This window comes from Equus przewalskii, chromosome 6 (genome assembly GCF_037783145.1).
Source record: "Equus przewalskii isolate Varuska chromosome 6, EquPr2, whole genome shotgun sequence".
Taxonomy (NCBI): domain Eukaryota; kingdom Metazoa; phylum Chordata; class Mammalia; order Perissodactyla; family Equidae; genus Equus; species Equus przewalskii.
Window position 1 is genome coordinate 37,200,290 of NC_091836.1, and position 21,572 is coordinate 37,221,861.

Consider the following 21,572-nt stretch of genomic DNA (forward strand, 5'->3'; position numbering starts at 1 on the left):
AGAAAAGGCTATGATTCTATCATTTTGCTAAGGAAATCTTTCTTTCTCCTGGTATGCACTTGTGTTAATAATTTAAAAGTCAGCAATTTCCAAACCAAATTATTATTTGCTTACAAGAACTGCCGCCAGATAGCTCTGTGTCAAGATGCTGCCCCAGATCCTGGGGCTGAAACATGACATGAATGAATTGACATACAAATTTTAATGGGAGTCAAAAATAAGTTAACAAATTTAGAGGAGAATGCAGTGGAGCCTCTCTTTAACATTTAACATTGAAGTTTTGGTGAGATTGTTCAGGAAAAAAGAAAAAGAATTGTAATTTTTAGAAAAGCGTGTTTTGGTCAGAAATAAAAGAGTTAGAAAAAAATAATTTGATGAACACTTACTCACCTACTATTGAGTGTTTCAACAAAAATATTAACATTTCAAGAGATAGTAACATGTACATTATACAAATATGAAGAATATTTTAGTGTTGAGGGTAAGCATGTTAAATATTTGTATTCCTAAGATTTTCACACTGGCATTGGTTAATTCCTGTCCACTCAACTTGTTAGATGCATATTAATAATGGCAGGAGGTTTAGTTGACACTCTCCGGCTATGGAGCGCTAGCTGTGCACATACTAAGCAGAGCTTAGTACAAGACATGAGTCACCTTCCTTCACAAGGGGATCAGGGCCTAATTCGGGGGTGGGGGAGGGGCAGGCAAGAAGCAGACACATCCAGTTGACTAGAAGTTAAGTAACAGAATAAAATGACGCAATAGAAAATTAATAAACAGAATAAAGGATGCCATGAGGCAGAATGTGCTAAAGCCCCGTTCAGCCACTTGGACAGCATGATGGGCCAGAGGACGGTGAGCTCATTGTAGGCTGAGGTCTCTGTGAGACCGCTTCCAGGAGGAAGTAGGAATTGAAGCAACAGGGTCCTGTTGCATTTTCACTCACTGTACTGAAGAAAGAAATAGAGCATGTCCAGGAAAAAGTATTTTTTAATCACAAATTAGCACTTATGAAAAAATGTGCTTTATATTTAATTTTTGTATAAAAAGAATTATTATACAGTGCTCGGACAAAATGGATAACTTTATAACAATGAACACTAATTCAAAAATACTGAAAAAGAATTTATGGAACCTTAGAGTATTAAACCTGAAAAGAACTTGAGTGCAAATAATTCAACACTTTCCTTTTACAGGAAGAAACCTGGGGTTCAGAGACTTGAAGTGACTTACTCAAAGACTGAAGGATACATCGTTCCTTAGTGTCAGAGCAGAGCTAAAACCCAGGTATTCTGTGGCCAAAGGGAGTACGCTTTTTATTATAGCATATCATCTCTCTCGCTTTGGTTTTTCAAAGCAGAATTTGAAAACAAAAATGTATAGTGTTTAAAACCTGAAAGTGGATTATTGGTTTGTCCCAGTTGGAGCCAATAGCTCAGAGAAGTTTCTCCAGTCAGCAGCAACAGTTGACAGTCCTCAAGAATACATTTCTTAGGACTTTGCCTCTCTTGTTGCCTCCATTCTTAACCAGGATAATAAGTGATGCTCAAATAAAAAATAAATATCTTTTTAGTTGCCGAGACAAAGAGATATTGGACTTGGAATTAGAGGACCTGGTTTGGGGACTGATTTTGGTCACTTACTAGCAGAATCCCGAAAACCTTGATTTATTCATCTATAAGTTACAATTATTAATAGCATCTAACTCAAAACACAAATGCGTTGGTCCACATAAAAGTTCTTTCTACATAAAAGAGCGCTCTGCAGAGGTAAGTTAACATCTTCACATGGGGCAAGGCAGAAAAAACAAAACCCCATTTTATGGGAACTGGTAAGGAAAATTTTTTTTGAAGTATTTGTGTGGCAAATGTTATCCTTTATTTTAAAACTGGAAGAAGAAAAGAGCTATCTACGTATTGCTTGAGGAAAACATGACTCCTTTGGAAGAAGTGTGTTTGAGATCCAGGAGATTATACCTTCAGCAAGAGCACAGCCACTTCCGCCTTAAGCCCCACAATACCTCCTGTCACCTAAGATATCTTTCACATGCAGTAGATGCTTAATAAAGCGTGCTGAATGAGTGAATGACTGAATACATAATGAGGGTAGTCTCCCAACATAGTATCCTTTGATACTACAAGATTTACATCATCTTCTGAGAGAAATGGTAAATCATCCTCTTACGTGCTCTAAATAAACTCTAAATAAACTCAGACCTTCAAATACTGGTGGTCATCTTACTTACTATTTAACTTCTCCTAGGAGATTACCTCTCAGGACTCGTGCCAACAGGTCAGCAAATGTTTTCTGTAAAGGGACAGCAAATAAATATTTTAGGCTTTGTGGGCCACCTGGTCTCTGTCACCAGCATGGAAGCAGCTGCACGTAAATGAATGGGCGTGACTGGATTCCAATAAATGGACTCTGAAATTTGAATTTCACCTGATTCTCGTATCTCAGGAAGTGTTCTTCTGATTCTTTTCAAACATTTGAAAATGGAACAGCCATTCTTAGTACAAAAGCGGGTGACCAGTTGGATTTGGCCCAGGGAAAGAGCTTGTGGACCCTTGGCCTATCCTGATGACAGGCTGACAGGAAGAGCTTCCTTTCAGATTAGCGCTCGAGCTCTCTGATCCTCTCAGGAGTCGCTGAACGAGCCCGTCCTGGGGCATACTTAGGAAAACTTCTAAATGATGCTCCTCTCTGTGGAGAAGATTTGACCCACTTTGCCCACAGAAATTAACCTCTTCTTTTTGTCATGGTGATAACTCCGTAAAGTAAAGAGGTGCTGTGTTCTTGTGCCCTAAGGTTCTGTCCTTCTGCCCTTCCTTTCTCCTCTCGGGTACTCTTTCCTGTCAGCTTTGAGTTCACAAAGACTTGTTCAGACCACTGATAGACTCTAATTCTGAGAATTTTCAGGGCCAGAGAGAAGGCACATTTAATGCTACTCTCTGTTATCAGGTTAACAGGACACAACCCCAGCCCCTTCCAGCCTCTGAGCTGAGGACAGCAATCCTATCCCTTCAGCAGTCCTTATAACAGAGCAACCAGAGGCCATTGGAAGAGAACACGCAGCTAATCTAGTTACTACTAAAAGAAGTATCACTGACTGAATGAAAGAAAGGTAAGAATGTTGGTTGGTAATGTGTGTAGGGGGGTGTGTGTGTGAGTTTTAAAAGCGGAACAAGAAATGCAGTGGCTTTGCTGTGGGCACAGTGCTTTTTTGGAGTGACTCAGCTGTGTCCCATCTGAAGTAGAAACAGTAAACGACTCCAAGCAACTTCATGGCACTATATGCACTTGGAGGTCCCTTCAGCTCTGACATTTTGTGATTCTGGTATTCTGCTAATGTATTATTTCAGAAATATGCAGCATCTGAAAAGTGTTTCCACATATTCTTTTCTTTCTGTGGCATTATTAAGCGTTTTGAAAGGATAGTGAATACCAAGCGTTAAAGAGGGGATCTTGCTAAAATTGCAGGGGCAATGGTCAGGGAGCATGTTTTCAATTCTGAAGGATAGATTTTCACTTACAATTATAGAAATAAATGAACATCTGTGTCTTTCAACAGGAAAAATATTTGTTACACTTTGGATTCCTTTGGTGTTTGAATCTTGTAAATCCTGTGCCTCTAAACCCCACAGGACAAAGTGTCTGCTTAGCTCATTTTACCTTTTCTTCACCTTCAGGCTCCCTCTCCCCAATACCCCTCCCCCATTCCCAGTTTCTGTGATCCCCAACCATCAGCAAAAACCTCTAACCTTGTGACCATGTGCCTATGAGAAAGCACACCTTATCATTTTCATGCCAAACACCCACAGACACACATATTTTTCAAACACATTCACATCTGCTCCACATTCTAGAAATAAATGATTTGTTTTTGTTAAACATGCTGACCTGAAGATCCGAGCTGTTAATTTTTATGAAAAGCAGTAACTAATGTAGCTATGTACCCTCACCCACCCAGCAAAAACACTGCCCAGATGTTCATCAGACACAGCTGCTGGCTGTTTTTAGACATGGCATTTACTGATTCCACAGCATGTTCCTTCTCTATAGTTCCTCTTGAGCAAGGGCGGTGAACGCAAGTCCAATAATCACTGGGCCTTGCCATTATGGCTGCACTCCTTCAAGAATAATACATGCCCCTCCAGGATGATCAGTGCTTGAAAAGAGGAATCAATTTTCTGATTTGTCTCACTGAAAACAGATGTAAGAGTTCCAGAAAGAATAGTATTTTGGGAGACAGGAGTCCTGTCTTCTGGTTTTGTTTTTCCTCTAACACTCACAATAGCAGATTGTGACAACAGCAGAATGGAAAACAATATCATAACACAGCACATAGTGATGAAAAGGACTGGATTTGTAGTTGGACAATTTGAGGTTCTACTCTTGGTATAGCTATTAATCAGCTATATGATATTAGACAATTCAACTCAACTATCTGTTCCCTGATTTCCTCATCGTTGAAATAGGGGTGATTGTAGTACCTATTTATTATTATTCATTCAGTTACAAGCACTAGAAAACTCTACTTAGCTGGCTTAAACATAAAAACATTGTATTGGTTTGTGTTTCTTGCAGAACATGGGTAGGACGGTTGTCAGTTTGTTTGTTTCAGTGGCTCACTCATGTCTTCAAGAATCCAATTCCATTTCTTCTCTCTACTGTCTCCCATTGTGGCACTTTATTCCAAGTTCGGCTTCCTTCATGGTGACAAAATGGCTGTGGCAGTTTCAGGGCTCATATATCCATAGTTAATCATCCAGAATAGAGACAGAACCTCTATCCAGCGTTCTAAACAAGATCTCCTGCCAACTTCGAACAAAGGACTAAGGCCATGCGACTAGAATGTCATTATTGGCTTAGGTCAAGAGGCACCCACCCCTTGATTTGGAATTGCATTCAGACTTCATAACAGTCAAGATAGGCAGAGCTCTGCTACAGTAATAATATGTGGTGAGATTTTAAGGACTTAACATAATCAAAGTTAGTTTCTGATTCAAGTCATAGTTTCCTGTTGGTCAAGCAACTCTCCTCTAAGCTACAACTTGGAAACATGGACTACTTCAGTTTTGTGTCTCTTCTGTCTTGTAGCTTTCAAAGGTCCCCCTCAATCATCTGTCCAGCATATGGGAGGAAGGGAGCAAGGGTAGGGATATCATCAGACACTTAATCTACCATCATTTCCATTTATTTTCCATTTGACAAAACAAGTCAAGTGGCAAATCCAAATCCAAGGGATTCTGGGATATGTAGAAGAGTAAGTGGATATTGGTGAACCCTGATGGTTTTTGACCTCGTCTTTGAAAATCCCTTTCTTTTTTTCTACCCACATGTAGAACATGCTTACCCCATCCTCAAGAGATATAACCCAAAATGTCATCCATTTCCTACTTCCATCACAAAATCCAGGTGACACATGAGCTTGTCCATCAGATGTGAATGTGTCTCCTCCTAGATTATCAACCTGTATACTAAAAAGCAGAATTATCTATTTTTACACATACACATTTGATGTATGATGGACTTAAAATAAGCATACTGTATATACCCATTTAGAAAAGGGAAGAATAGGAAATGTAGTAGACGCTTTTTATTAGGTGGATTCTGAAATCCTGAGATTCTAGAAACATGGAATTTCTATGCTTGGGGGGCAGAGGAATTCCTTTGATTGGATTCCCCTGCCCATTGTTGACCAGGGTCCCTGACTGCTCCCTTGGAGATTCTGCTATTCTTTTTGTCTTTCTAGCCTTGTCTACACCGGACTTTGTAAAGCATGCACTTTTTGGAAGATTCTACTACTTTCAATTCCTGCCTTTCAGTCATGAACAGTTTGGGGACCCCAGGGTTCTTTCAAGATGAAAGTATCAGAGCTCTTTTTGGTCCACACTCTGACTTTTGTTTGTTTGTTTGTTTTGTTTTCACAATACAATTTCCTCAAAAAATCATTAGGTCTCTGATTTATTTACTTCAGTTCCACAGACAGTAACAACAAGCCAAGTTACTTTTCAGATATAATTCTAGAATCTGACTGGTTTTGTTTCCTTAACTCAGCATCCCTCCTCCTTTTCAATTTAAGAGCTGCTCCCTTGAGACTGTCTGGAATAGTAGGTGGGAAAACTACGCTTTTAATTTGATCTTTGCCCTTAGTAACTTTTTTCATTGAGAAGTACCTTGAGTTACTTTAATCAAATGAGAAGCTTCACTGGGCCTTGGTTTCTCAATGTCTTTTTTGTTTGCTTGTTTGTTTCATGCTGGGGAAGATTCGTCCTGAGCTAACATTTGTTGCCAATCTTGCTCTTCTTTTTTCTTTTTTTTTAATGTGAGCTGCTACCACAGCATGGCCACTAACAAATGAGTGGTGAGGTTCTACGTTCGGGAACCAAACCTGGGCTGCCAATGAACTATGAACTTTTTCACCCACCCTCAGATCCATAAAATGATTAGTAGAAAACTATATATGTCTTCAGATAATTTCTCCAAAAAGAAAAATTTAAAAATAAGAATCAACATGTCAGCTCTTGAAATATCTCCCCCATCAATCCTCCCAGTAACAATAATAATTTTAAAAAACCTGAAGCAGAAAAAAATTAACTCAACACTGCAAACTAAGTTCTATGTGCTCAAACAAGCATTTGGAGATAGGAAAAAACACTTAAATCAGAAATTCAAAACTTAAAGACAGAAATGGATAAAAAGAAAACCCAGGAAGAAATTAAAATAGAATGTATTGAAGGAAAATAGAAGAAAAAGGCAAAATCATCTCCGATAAAAAAAATTATAATGTGAAATTTAATAAGAGACTTTGAAGAGAGATACGAAAACAACCAAGAAAAGAAAAATGAGATAAAGAAACATGTAAAGAGTGTCAGAGAGAAAGTGGTGGAAATGGAAGACAGGCAAAGAAGGAATAACATTGGTTTAATTGGAGCCCCTGAAGATGCTAAGCAAAAAAGGGAACAAAACTAATATCTAAAACTATAATCTGAGAAAACACTGTAGGAATTTTTTAAAAAAATGTAAATCTACATATCAAAAGGGTCAATGAAATACCTGGAGAGAAATTTGTCTGGGAAAATCTACCCTGAGATGTTTTTTAGTAAAACAAGTAGATTTCAAAGATTAAAAAAAAATCACAAAGTTTCCAGACAGAAATGTTAAATGACTTAAAAGGCAAAAAGTTTCATATTTCCACCAAAAAGTAATTGTTTAGGCAAGAAACTTCAAAGATACTGAACTATGGATAAAACATGATAAGAAACAGGATATTTATATAGTCTCAAATCAATTATCTGCAGGATGCTTATTAATAACAAAAGTAAGAATGAAAATTTTTTTAATGAAACAGTCTTGCAGTGATATCTTTAACCAAGTGATTATAGTTAACATCACCAGGAATGGGACAAATCAACATTATGTACTTTTAGATGTTAAGCAATGAGAGAGACACAACGTCAATTCTATGGTATTCCTGCCAAAACACGTAACATGAGTCTAATCATGAGGAAACATCAGAAAACCAAAACTAAGTCACGTTCTACCAAGTAACTGGCCAATACTCTTCAAAATCTCAAGACCATGAAAGAACATGTTAAGTCTAATACATGTCTTTGATTGGAAAAGATAAACAGGCAAGACAACGAAAGGCGTTATGTGGTTCTGGACTGAATTAGACTGGAAAAGTGCATTGAATTAGGGGGACAACTGGTAAAATTTTGAATAAGATCTATAAGTTAGACAATAGTGTTTTATCAATATTAATTTCCTGATTTTGATAACTGTACCATAGTTTTATAAGGAAATTTTCTTGTTTTTACGAAATATAAGTTGAGGCCAGCCCGATGGTGCAGCGGTTAAGTTCCCACATTCTACTTTTTGACAGCCCGGGGTTCATCCGTTCGGATCCCGGGTACAGACATAGCACCGCTTGGCAAAAGCCATGCTGTGGTAGGCGTCCCACATATAAAGTGGAGGAAGATGGGCATGGATGTTAGCTCAGGGCCAGTCTTCCTCAGCAAAAAAGAGGAGGATTGGCAGTAGTTAGCTTAGGGCTAATCTTCCTCAAAAAAAAAAAAAGAAAGAAAGAAAGAAATATAAGCAAGTATTTTGAGATAAAATGCCGCCACATTAAAACCAGCAAACAGCATTGAAGATTAAGTAGCTAGTAATTAAAGTTTTCTTTCCCCTTTTGGAATTACTGATTATAGCTTTTAGTTGTTCACCCACCTACTGTTGACTATGCTGTGTAGGCAATATGCTATCTGACTCCTCTAGGCTCCTATAGATAATATTCCCCTGGTGTCTGGGTCACCATGGCAGTGGGCGTTTGAGCTGTTTTTCAGGAATTAGAACCCCTTGCTGATTTCAGGCCAATTGAGATCACCAGCCCATCAAATGGGTTTGCACAGATGGCCAGTAAGTGACTATTTGACGTCAAGAGGCTAGAAACTCCACCCTCAGGTTATGCTCACACCACCATTTTATGAACATGGGTCTTATGAAGAGACATGAAGTCTGACTACGCTTGCACAGATCATCAATTACCTCACCTCTTCTCACCTCCAATTGTCTATCTCCACGTTTTAGACCACTTTGCACCCCTAACCCGTAAATATCCCTGAGTCTCCGTTTTCAGGGAGGTGGATTTGAGACACGTTCTCCTGTTTCCTCACTTGGCTGCCTTGTGATTAAAACTCTCCCTCTGCTGCAGTCTTGTCATCTTGGTGTTTTGCTTTCCGGGTGGGGGCTGAAAACAAACCTGGTTCATAACAATATCTGCAACTTACTCTGGAATATTTCAAAAAATATATATTTGAATATGTATATGTAAATATGTATGTAAATGCCTGTGTTTGTTGAGAGAGAGGGAAGAATAAATCATAAAGCAAGAGGGCCAGAATGTTAACATCTCAAGAATCTGAGTGGGAGGTTTACAGGAATTCTTTGAATTATTTTTTCAGTGTATATATATATATATGTGAGAAATCATTTCAAAATAAAGCGAAAAGAAAAAGCAAAAGTGAAGGTAAGCGGGGGCTGGCCCTGTGGCCGAGTGGTTAAGTTCACGCGCTCCGCTGCAGGCGGCCCAGTGTTTCGTTGGTTCGAATCCTGGGCGCGGACATGGCACTGCTCATCAAACCACGCTGAGGCACCATCCCACATGCCACAACTAGGTGGACCCACAGTGAAGAATATACAACTATGTAATGGCGGGGGGCTTTGGGGAGAAAAAGGAAAAAAATAAAATCTTTAAAAAAAAAGTGAAGGTAAGCTTTTGATACAAGGAATAGTGCTGTAACACACTTAGTGATCCACTAAAATGTATCTGATCAAAGTTCCCAATAAACATTTTAGTTCTTTAAAAGTTCACCAATAAAATCAGCTAGTTCTCAGATATGTGGTTTAACTGGCTCATCTGGTCCAGATTCTGCAAATACACATACATGCACTTTTACATACTGACAAGGACACACACTCACACACACACACATGCTCACACATGCAAGAACATGTAAGCTCACATGTGAATTTTTTTTCAAAACTAAGTGAAATGTCAATATAGGCTTCAAGACGACATTTGACAATTTAAACTTAAAATTGGTTAATCTGCTTTCATGAAAAGCATAGTTAACACAACAGTAGTACTCATCACAGACAAATACCCTAGTTTTAGAATTTAATTTTCACAGTTTGTAAGGAAAAGACAGCCAGCAGAACTAGTAACAATTTTATTAATTTGGGAGTCACATCAAACAATTCCAATGGCTTTAAAAGTACCTAAATGTATCTTCCCATTTTTGACAGGACTCAGAGACCCATTGGTAAATTGGCATATTGACCCGCATTTTCCAGCATTTCCAACATAAACCATAGGTCTGAAAGAAGCATAGAGCTGAAAGATGGACTTTAGAGTTGAAATATCTGGGTTATGGAATCCTGACTCTCCCATTAACTAGCTTTGTGATTTTTATGAGGTTCCTTCACTCCTCTAAGCCTCAATTTTCTCTTCTGTAAAATGCATATAATTATACCTGTCAAAAATGTGAATTATTCAAATGGTATTAATTATGTGAAAGTACATTTCAAACTTTAAGTCCAATTTCTATGTATATGTACACTGAAAGAATCTTTGAAACATAAAGTTGACTTTATAAACATAATCTTAAGAATTTAATTGTGAAAATATTCGGTCTTCTTTTCTCTATTACACATAAACCTTAGAATACATTTTTGACATATTTGTCCAGGATTAGGGATACAATCATGACTTGAGACTTTTGTGTGCTTGTGTACTTGGTTCATTTTGTTTTCTATTAGTGAAACTTGCTCATAAAGAGAACAAAACTAGACCCTGTTCTCTAATTAGTAGCATACGCTAACCAATCCATTAGCTAGTGGCTACTCAATATTTACATCTACCTCTCAGGCAGGGTCTTTGTTTATTTTTACATCTACTTTTGTTTTACCATCTGTATATATTTTACATTTGTTTTACCACTTATATTAGTTTGCATTAGTTTTCTATTGCTGCTGTGGAGAATTAAACCAGTGACATAAATAGTACAAGTTTATTATCTTATGGTTCTGGAGGTCAGAGGTCTCAGCAAGCTAAAATCAAGGTGTCAGCAAGGGAACACTTCTTCTGGAAGCTCCAGGGGTGAATCCATTCCTTGCCTTTTCCAGTGTCTAGAAGCTGTCCACATTCCTTGACTTGTCCTCGCTTACCCATCTTCAAAGGCAGAAATGGAGGGTTGAGTCCACAAAATCCCCCTGAGCATCCTGTCTCCCTCTTCCAATTATAAAGACCTTTGTGATTATGTTAGACACACCCAGATAATTAAGGATAAACTTTCAATCTCAAGATCCTTACCTAAAATCACATCTGCAAAGTTACTTTTGCCATATCACTTAACATATCCACAGGTCCTGTTAACTGGTATATGTCATCTTTGGGGGGACATTGTTCTGCCTCCCACCTCACCCAATTGTTTATTTTTACAGAACGCATATATAATACATCTAAAATATTTTCCGGATATTAATTTACACATTTCCATGAGATGAGTACTAGATAAACACATTATTCTCGTTAGAGTTGGAAAGACTGAAGCTCAGAGGAGTTACACGACATGCACAAATTCATTGGATGATACGAGCAGGAGAAATATGACATCTTCAGTTCTTGATGGTCTTTATTTAACAATAACAATACAACCCCACATCTTTGCAACTTCGACATCTGCCTAAATTTTCTGCCACAAATCTCATTTTGGAAGCCACTTCCCGAGAGGTCTGGTCATTTGTATTTCCCAGAGAGCTTACCTCCTGGAAATCCCAATGCAAAAATGGAACCATCTTGCTTTTGTGAGACCAGTATGCTCTAGGTGGGCATAGATCATGCTGGAATCTTCTGTTTTCTAGTTGCTTTCATTTATTTGTTTAATTCTGCCACAAACTGTTTAAAAATATTTGAATTCATTGTGTCTCTATTATGTTCACACCTTGAGGCACTTTTGCAGGGAATGTAATTTTAAAACTCTGAAAAAATGAATTAAATGGGAACATATTTCGGGAAATGAGCTATAGAGGTCATGTACTTTTGCCTCCCACCTACAGACAAAATTATCCCCAAGCCACTTTTAGATAAGTTGTTTATTATCTATCTGGTATACCGTGGTCAACAAGAAAGAATCCAGTAAATATGATAGATATTACTTTACCAGCAAACAAAACATAAAGAGAAGAAATCTCACCTAAAAAATAAATACATAAATATTTACATGGTCTTACTACACACAAACCATTCGGGGTTTAGATTACTATCTCATTCAATAGAGGAGCCCAAAAGCTGGGCAATCACCAAAGTTCACTAAAATGTCAGGGTTGTGCAATTTATTTTGATCGGTGTTTCATACAAATTGGCTTTCTATTCTATTGAGACCAAACATTCTTTAGGAACAAGAAAAATGTACCTTCTCTTCTCTGGTGTTGTGATGTTTTCTGTAAGGTAACCTCACCAGCAGGGAACACCCACAGAGAGCCTGCTCCCTCTCTGTTAGATTTTATAAAACAAATGCACAAAAATCTAAAATTACCAATTTTAAAGTCTAATGTCGATTTTTGTTGTCTGGGTGACGACATGTATTCATGTGTTTACACATACATTGGTTCACCCAACAAACTTGCTTATGATCTGTTATCTACTAAGTACTGTGCTAGACATCAGAAAACAAAGTAACTCAGGTGAACTCTTTCCTCTATAACAGGGGCATTTAAACATTTTGCCCACGATCCACAGTAAGAAATACATTTTACATTGAGACCCTAAATAGCGCAAATACCGTAAAACGGAAACAAATGTGCACGAAATAATATCTTAATAACACTTTTTCATTTTATCTTCTCTTTCTTGTTCTTCTTTGAATCTCTAGTCTTCGCTCTTATTTAAAAAAATGCTGAACAGCAGCCACTAAATAGATTTTACCACCTTGTAATGTGTAGTGACCTGCAGTTTGCAAAGTACTACTGCAGAACCATGTTACTCCAAATATAATCTATGGACTACAACTAGCACGGCCATTGTTTAGGAGCTCATTAGAATTGCGGAATTTCAGTCTGTTCCTATCTCCAGGTATATAGAATTAGAATCTACCTTTTTACAAGATCCCCCAAATAATTCATGCACCTTTAAGTTTGAGAAACAATACTCTAGGACTCACTCTAAATGCAGAGGACTCCCAGAAGAATTTTGAGAAAATATGTAGACCCTCACACATTTCAAAATGGATATAAGTTTTAAGAATTTTATAAAAGCATTATAAATTGTAAATAATTTCAAAGAATATAATTTTTGTATTTTAAGTATTAGTATTTTATTTTATTTTTTTAAATATACAAGGCTTCACAAATTTGCGTGTCATCCTTGCACAGGGGCCATGCTAATCTTCTCTGTATCGTTCCAATATTAGTATATGTGCTAACGAAGGGAGCACAAGCATGAGTATCTTAAATTCATATTTTTCTATATCTATTTGATGAACTTTAATACAATAGTGATTTGATACCCATTATAGCCATTTACAAAATTACATAAACAAACCCTTCTTTAAAGACAAAATTTACATCTTTTTTTAAATTCCTGAAATCATATTTTCAATCATCTTCTCCAAGGAATTTTACCCTAAATTAATAGTTTCATCCTGGAAAATCTCTTATTTATCACTGTACCAAAATTCTTTGCTTTAAAAATATTTATACACACACACTTAATTGTCAAAACTTTCTTCTGGATCAAGTTACATTGCAATTGATTAGGTAGAATTAATCTATTACAAAATTTGTTAAGTAATTATTAAATACACAATGTTCTTTTTGGGGGGCAATTTACCTCATAATACAAGAGATGGAGACATATGAATCATTGAGTAAAGGAAGCTTTAGCCAACAGTAGTGTTTCAAATTATGCTTTGCTTAGTTAAGGGTAACGTTCAATTGCAAAATGAGGGGAAAGTTTTGTCTTTATTTTGTTAAGTGTGAGTGAGAAGAGCAATGACAAAAGGAATGGAAGACCCAGAATAACTATAATCGAGTTCATAAGAAAATCAATTTTAGAAAAGAGTACAAAAGGAAGTTGAGAATAGGAAACTTGATTCCCTCAACACTATTCATTCCCAGGTACCCTTTAGGAAGTCTTTACTTATCTCGGCTCTAAGAGAGCTCCAGTTGGAGACCCTTTGCCCTAGATACTCAGTCTAAATACAGACATAACTCATTACAGTACACACGCATGGCCATGAAATACCTACTATATGCTACATAGCACAGAGAAATGAGCTACCAACTGCCTAGTGGGGAAAGTAAGGCTATCGGAAGGAGTGATATTTAATTCCTGAATGACGACAAATAAACCAACATGGATAAAGGCACAACATATACATTCAAAACTAATGACAAAAGATGAGGCTGGGGCCAGGTCGCAAAGGGACTTCTAAGTTGAACTTGTTTTTGGCACTATTTGTGGAGCAGATTCATATCTAGACTTTTTAAAGCAAGAATAACATGATCAAGTTCTCTCCAGGGATATAAACATAGGAGCTCTAAACCTGGGGTTAGCAAATGCCTGGGAGCTAAAGAATGTTTCTAAGACATATGAGAATCAATATCAATGCTTTAAAGAAAAAAACTGTTTTCCACATAAGGGCACTGCTATTTTTCAAAATGTATATAGATGCAGTCGTGGTAGAAAAATAATTTGGAAGGGTTCCAATATCCTTGGGAGCTTGTGTGTTTGGCAAAGATTTGGGGGTCGGGAGGGGTCTGTCATGTATTCTCTTAATCTACAGACACTTACCATGAGGGTATAGTCCAAATCTTTTCTTGCCATAAAAAGTGAGATTACTTTTATGGTATGGGCAAGAAAAGTCTGATTACTCATTAAGTAGAAAATGGAATAAGCTGGTACAGGTCTGAAAAAGGACATTCAGCAACTTTCAAAGTTATGAAGAACACAAATGAAAGAGGCTTGCACTCCCTTCTGCAGAGAATCTTACTTTAGGCAATCCCGAAGTTTAAAAATCTAGGTTTATATAAAGGCTAAATTTAGAAACTAATTATTCACTTTTTAAAGAATTCACAGTAGGACATAAGTCAATAGAAAACTCTCTAGCATATTTAAAATAGGATTCAATTTACATGCAACTTTTTGGAAGCTCTCCTATTGTACCAAACAAGGTCAACTTCTAAGCCAGTTTAGTGCACTGTTTAATTGCCATGCCATGAAGAGATGGAGCATAACATTGTTTAGAAGTCCAAAGTTGAATCTATGGCTCTGAATACCCATAATACCCACAATCCACAGGTCACCTTTAAAGCAAAGCAAAAGTAGATACTTTTTATGCATAAACTGTCAATATCAATATCATGTGCAATTAGTATCATCTCCACAGTTATTGGATAAGGATCAACAGTTGACCCATAGAATAGGTGTCTTTGAGGGACCTGGCAGGAGAACTCTGCCCAGGAGTAGCTCAATTCTGCAAGATGAATTGTCAACCCATCAGATCATAACTCCTGAGTAATTTGAATGTGAGTTCTACATTTAGGTAGAAAGATTCAGTCAGTAGAAGCAAAAACAATGAAAATAATAACTGAGTCATCATAATGGTAAATATGTTAGGTAATTTTCAATTACAAGTGAAAGAACTTTATGCAAATTGATTTAGGCAAGAAAGAAAATGTATTTGTTCATGCAACTGAAAGGTATATGAGTAAGTGGAATTCAGGAGCAGTTGGATCCAGGTGTTGAAAAATTGTCATTGGGAATCTGCTCCTTTTCATCTCTTGGCTTTGTTTTCTCATGATTTGACTTCATTTCCAGGCAGTTTCTACAAATTATGATAAAAATATCCACCAGCAAATCTTCAAGAAACATTTTTACCATTAGCTTCAACCAGATTGACGAAACTATGAGAAGTCTTCTGGTGTAATTTGGGATTAGGAAAAGTTTTCCCCTTGATGGCAATCCCTATCCATCAAAGTGTTGCATGCATTTCAACAGGTGCAAAACTGTATCAGTTTCTATGGAAAAGCTTTCCCCAACAACACTTAGAGGAATCACTAATAAGTTTACTAAGAAATCAAGTTGCAATTGGAAGTTATTCAGGATTCTTAAAAACCTCCAACTCTTCTGCTTTCTTGCTATTTGCTCCAGCCATTCTTTTACTTCCAGAGATCCATAACCACTGTTCACCCGATCACTCACTTTTTGACCTTGAGCAAGTCACCTAAGCAGCTATGAATCTCAATTTTTTCATCAGCATGAAGATCACATGAATGTCAGTCTCAAAGAGTTGTGAAAATTAAATAAAATAATATTTGTAAATCTCCTAGATTAGAGTCTGACACACAGTAGGTTCTTAAATTATGTTTATTCTTTTAGAAACTGGACTCATAGGTACTATGATAGGCATTCATGGGACAAAAGACTACTTTATGATACTTTTGAGCCCAGATCTCCTATTACAGCACACAGTACAGCAGAAAATAACCTTAGATCAGATGCTAGTGTTAACTCTCCAGCTAACAAGATATAAGACCTGAAGTAATTCTCCTCACTCCTTTGGGTTTTAAATTTACTCATTTGGACAAACAACTTCTTGGACAAAATATTTCTAGAGCTTCTTCTTGAGCTCTAGAAATCCTTCTATACATGTAATACCTTCTACGTATGTAACATATCTGTTTCATATGTGATTCTTAAAATCAAGAATTTCAAATTTCTACAACCAGTTAGTATACTTTTATCTTCAGGGACAGTAAATCCCGACTTATAGGTGTAAAAAATAAGGAACTTACTACCTCACATAGCAAGAAAACTGAACAGAAGGTGATTTGGGAGTTGATTTTTTCAGTGGCTTATAGCTTCACGGGTCCAGATTCCTTCTGTCTTTCCACTTTGTTATCCTTGGCAAGTTGATCACAAGAGAGTTACATCAGCTCCAGGCAACACATATTGCACATTATTGTCCAAAGCAAAATGGAAACTCTTTCTTCTTGAACATTTTTTTTAAGTATTTTCTAGAAGAACCATAGCTAGGATGACTAAATAATTTATATTCCAGAGAGATTTTTGAGAGTGACCATGGTCCCATGTCTGGCTTGGACTAATTATGTTTTGCCCTTTGCATGGGAGTGGGGCTGGAGTTTTCCTCCCCCAGACACTTGGAAGGTAAATACCTGCACAAAGACTAGAATAGTTGCTGGAAAGTGACAGTGTCTGTTGCAACTGTTAATGATTAACTGTCCATTAATCTCTCTCCAATCTCATCTCTTCCTCTTCTTTGATTCACACTTAAGCTTGGAACAGCCTCAATTCCAGAACACATCATGCTGTTGCTTGCCTTTGTTCTTACTTTTCCTTTTGCTTGGAATTATTGTCACCACATCTATTGTCCCCTGGCCCCACCTGCCTAATGATTCTCCATCATTAAAGTAAAAGTACTCTAACCTCCCTCCTCCAGTTTCCACCCTTGACCTGCTTCGGCTGGGATGCCCCTTCCCGGTGTTCCCAAAGAACTGGAACTTTTGCCTCTACATTTTTGGCTTTGTAGGGTTGGTTCAAGAGTTAATTTGTCATTTTTAACTTGGAAATGAATGAATAAGGGCAGAAACTGTTTTATTCGTCTTTGTGTCCTCGGTACCTCGCACAGTCGAGCAACTGGCATAAGCTCATGCAACATGAATTAAATTAAGAAACAAATGATTAAATTATAGTCTGGGAAAGAGAGTTCAAATGCTTTTCGCCATGAAGGGCCTGAGATTGAGAAATAAAAATTGGATTCCCAGAGTGCTAACTCCTAGTGTCTATCCTACCCGATCCAAATAAAGTCCTCAGCTAAGGAGTAAAGTGAGCTAATGGGGTCTAGAAGGAAAAAAGAGCAGGGCTGGCTGCTGACAGCATCTGGGGCTGGGAGAAACATTCCTATTATTAGGGTATAATTAGCAACTTTCCTTTCATAGACATTAATTTATTTTGTCATTAAATTAATTAGAATTAAACAGGCCTTTAAATCACTGCTTGTTCCTAGAAGGAGAGAAAGATTTTTAAATGCTAAATCAAACAAAGTTTTCCACCACATTCCTGACCCTAAAGAGACAGAGAAGAGAGAGGCCACCTCCTGGAGAGAGTCACCTAGCTTCCCGGAGACAGGGTTGGGGGCAAGAGCACACTTTATAGGGAATGATGGTGGGTTGTACTTCTCTAAAGACAATGAGGCAAGAAAAACCTGCCAGTGGAACGCATTTTAAGTTATCAGAGGTCTGTATCCCACCGTAGTTTTGAGCATGCTAATTTTTTTTTACTAGTTTTCTCTTTGGTAAAACGAGGTAACAAATTCTACCTCATAGGGTTATTGTGAAATAATTAGGTAGAAAATATAAGTAAAGAGCCAAGAATTTATTAGGCTTTTAATAAATGCTACTTAACTTCCTCCTCTCCCTTAAACTGAGATTCAAATTTTACTTCAGATAAAGATTGTTATGAATTTCCAAGAAAAAATTCAGAATCTTACACCCTGCAAGCAAAAACCAAAACCAACACCAAAACTTTGCAACTAGATGATTACGTCAATTCTTTGTATATTTACTTACTCCGTCGAATTTGTCCAGATAAATTTCTTTTTTGATCTCTTCTCCTCGGCTTCTCTAAATTCTGTGTTCTTCTCAGTTCACTCTGTTTTCAACCCAAATTCATCTATTGCTTCTTTTCTTTTCCCTCAAACACTACCTGCACCCGCTCTACTGCCTAAGAATCTCTCCCTGATTAAAGCAAAAAGGGATATGGTTATCTCTTTATCTTCCTTTTCATGCAGAGATTCATGAAGCAAAAATGGATACCGAACATAGTACATGTTTATATTACAATATGCATCATGCATTTAGTTTTTATTGCCAATTTCCACCTGCTCCTTTTCAAAGCAATACATATCCTTGATAGAACTGACTGTTTTGCAATTTGAACTTTCAGAAAGTGAGACTCTGTCTGAATTACAGCCTAGAGGGTCTTTTTAGAATTTGATATGCTTAAAGACTGTATGGGACAATCTCTTGAGACATCTTACGGCTCTGGAGCTCTATGGATCTATGAGGCAACGGTATTCCTTAGCTTCGAAAAAAGCACATGACTTCTCTGAATGAGAACAGGGCTAAAAGGGTATACTCCTTATTGATGAATCCACAATTCAGTCCTACTAGGATTTCGATAGAGGTGCCTTCATAGACTCTTATGACAGCTCAATTTTAGAGTGGAGATGCAAATATCGGTCTAGACCTAGACTTTTTAAAAGACAGTAATGGGGAAATGGATTGCCATAAAGAGCGCCTCAGATTTAGAGAAAGGTGGAGCACAATAGCTTAAGTCTACCTTTGAGTCTGATGGCTAACTAGATAGTTCAGTTGCAACAAGCTGAGAATTTACTGCTTCTGGTCTTAGATCTACCATCAAGATGTTCAACTTTCATATTTAACCTTGAAACAAAAACATGTGTAAATGTAGAACATGTACTCTAATATGATTTTCTGGCCTGACTGATATTTAGCTGAATAAAATCAACCTGTAATTGAACAATGCTGAGTGATGTTGACAGAGGTGCTGGAGCTTTTTCCTCTTGATCTAACAGAATAAAACTAAAAGCTGCATTTGTTTTTTTTCTTTAATTAAGACTACAGAATTATCAGGCTTAGAAGACTGAACAGAATGCACAGATGAATTCCTATTTAATTAAGCTTTCCAAGAAACTTTGAAGGCAGCAGATTAAATGTGGGCTTTTGTTTTTTACAGTTTTTAAAACAAGTTTTAATTGTTTTTCTCATGGTTGATAAATTTTAAAAAATGTAAAATCAATGAAATGTAAGCTGAGAAGAAGCAGCCAATTCTTTTTTCTTTACTTATTGCTAATGTCAAGAGGCCAGCATTGAGAGGTTTTTGTGGCTACATCTCTGTGTGTGTTTGGAAGGTACGTATATGGTCATATGCCTTGCTTAAGATGACAATTCTAAGAACAAATTTCCCCTAAATTCATAGGGGAAAAGAGTCACTTTTATCAAAAGAGCTAATTTAAAGTTTCTTCCACACTTATCTAGCTGCAACCTATAGTGTATGAGTAAATTTAGACCTAAAGAGCTTTGAGTGTAAAATAAGATTGCCTGTCCTTTAATAACCAAATTGAAATGTTTTTGAATCTCCACCCATTTAACTAGCAGTGACCTCAGTCTTTTATATAGGACTCCTCTCCAAATATAGCCTAGAATCCCCAAAGATATTACATGCATCATTGAACATATACTTGTCATCACTCAACCATTACTGCTTCCAGGGATCAATAAGTCAGCTGTGCCCACGAACAGCTGCAGGTGCAGGTTCTTTAGTGCCTGTCAGGTGAATAGCTGTGCTGAAAACTCTGCAGTCCTACGGATATGTGATCCTGATGGGGCTGCTGACCCTGATGCTCTCCTCTCCATCTCCTCTAATGTCACGAAGTTACCACTCTTCCATTAACTTCTCAGGATAAAAAGAACTAGTCAATGGAAGTTTTCTGAAAAAAGTAACTATGCCCCAGTTTTATGGCTTTTTGAAAACATGGACAGTCATTTTACTCAAGGCACAACCGCCATGCCAGGATAGCAGAACCAGATGGCTTCCAGCGTCAGATTCATTCTGTCTTCTTTCTAGAATAACACCTGTCTCCCTCTATCTAGGTCAGTTAATGAATCAGGTCCCAGTCTAGACTCTCTTCTGTTAAGGTACATTTATATTTATTGACTCTCATCCCTTCCTGTAATCACATCTCAGTTGGGTTTTGCAGACTTGTTTTATTTATCAGACATATTTTTATGGAGGAAGAGGGAGAGAGTAGCATTCCAATCTCTTTCCCCTCAGAAGACTCTTAGAATTATATTTGAATCAATGCATGCAGATATCTAAAAGGGTTAGGTTCTGCCTGTTTCTAAGACTCAAATGCAAAGAGAAATCTTGGGGAAGAAATATTCAGAAACTTCCCCTGTGAACTGCATATAACTTCCAGGTTCCTGCCTCTCTTAAACGATCACTTACAAATCATTCCCGTTTATTACGTGCCTAAGTTGTAGAAAAACCACTGCCGAGTGACAGAAGTACTCAAAAATGTATGGCAGCTCCTTCCTCTAGGAGGTTAATAGTTTAGTGCCGTAGTTTTCAAATAAGTTTCATGTTTAAGTGTTTTTTAAGGTATTTGATTAAACTTTTATTTTATTTTTATATTTAAACTATTTTTAAAAGTAATGGAACTAGAGCTTTTAAATGTGTTTTATTCTGATTTTTTATACACTTGTGGCTATTAATTTGTTGACTCATTTTGCCAGATTAACTTGGCTTGAAGTAGACCTTGAAATGAAACTTTGTTTTCTCCGTTAGTTCAAAGAATTGAACTTTTTATAAATGTATAAGTTATTAGGAAAGATGTAGCTTGGCAATGGTCTTTTTAATTAGGCTTCCAAATGCCTACTAAGGTAAACTTGTACAAGGAAGTACAGTGTTACACTTCTTTAAATGCCAGACGAGTCCCATATCTGGTAGGTTCCTATACATAACATGTAATGTGTTGTCTTATGATACTTCAGTATGTAAAATGCAGTTTTATTATAAGTTTTCGTCATTTATTTTCTTCTTTAACCTTCTATAACATTAAAGTTTTGATATTTTTGTGCTTACATCCACAGAAAATTTTTCAGGAAAAAACCCCAGAAATTTTAAGTTTGGATTTCATAAGTCATTGAAATAACCTGAAAAGTTTTGATATTTTGGGTGAATATTTGACATAGATGAACAAAGTATCTAAGTTTTTACTTTTTCTATGATATTAAACAGCTCAGAAGGTTACAAGATATCAAGGTACCTTTTACCTAACAATGGTGCTTTGAAATGATTACATAACCCATTCTTTGACAGTCACTAAATTAAGAAATTCTAACATTCCTTAGGTATGGTTAGTAATTGAAGTCTGAAAAAAGTTTCCAGTATTTTTCTCTTA

The 21,572-nt window shown here is 37.0% G+C and overlaps 1 non-coding gene across 1 annotated transcript; it reads right to left on the reverse strand.

Annotated features, from left to right (window-relative positions):
- Positions 1-12,894: 12,894 nt before the first annotated feature.
- Positions 12,895-13,001, reverse strand: LOC139084355 (U6 spliceosomal RNA). The gene has a single exon (XR_011541703.1). It is a non-coding gene; the product is annotated as a U6 spliceosomal RNA (small nuclear RNA).
- Between the last annotated feature and the right edge of the window lie 8,571 nt (positions 13,002-21,572).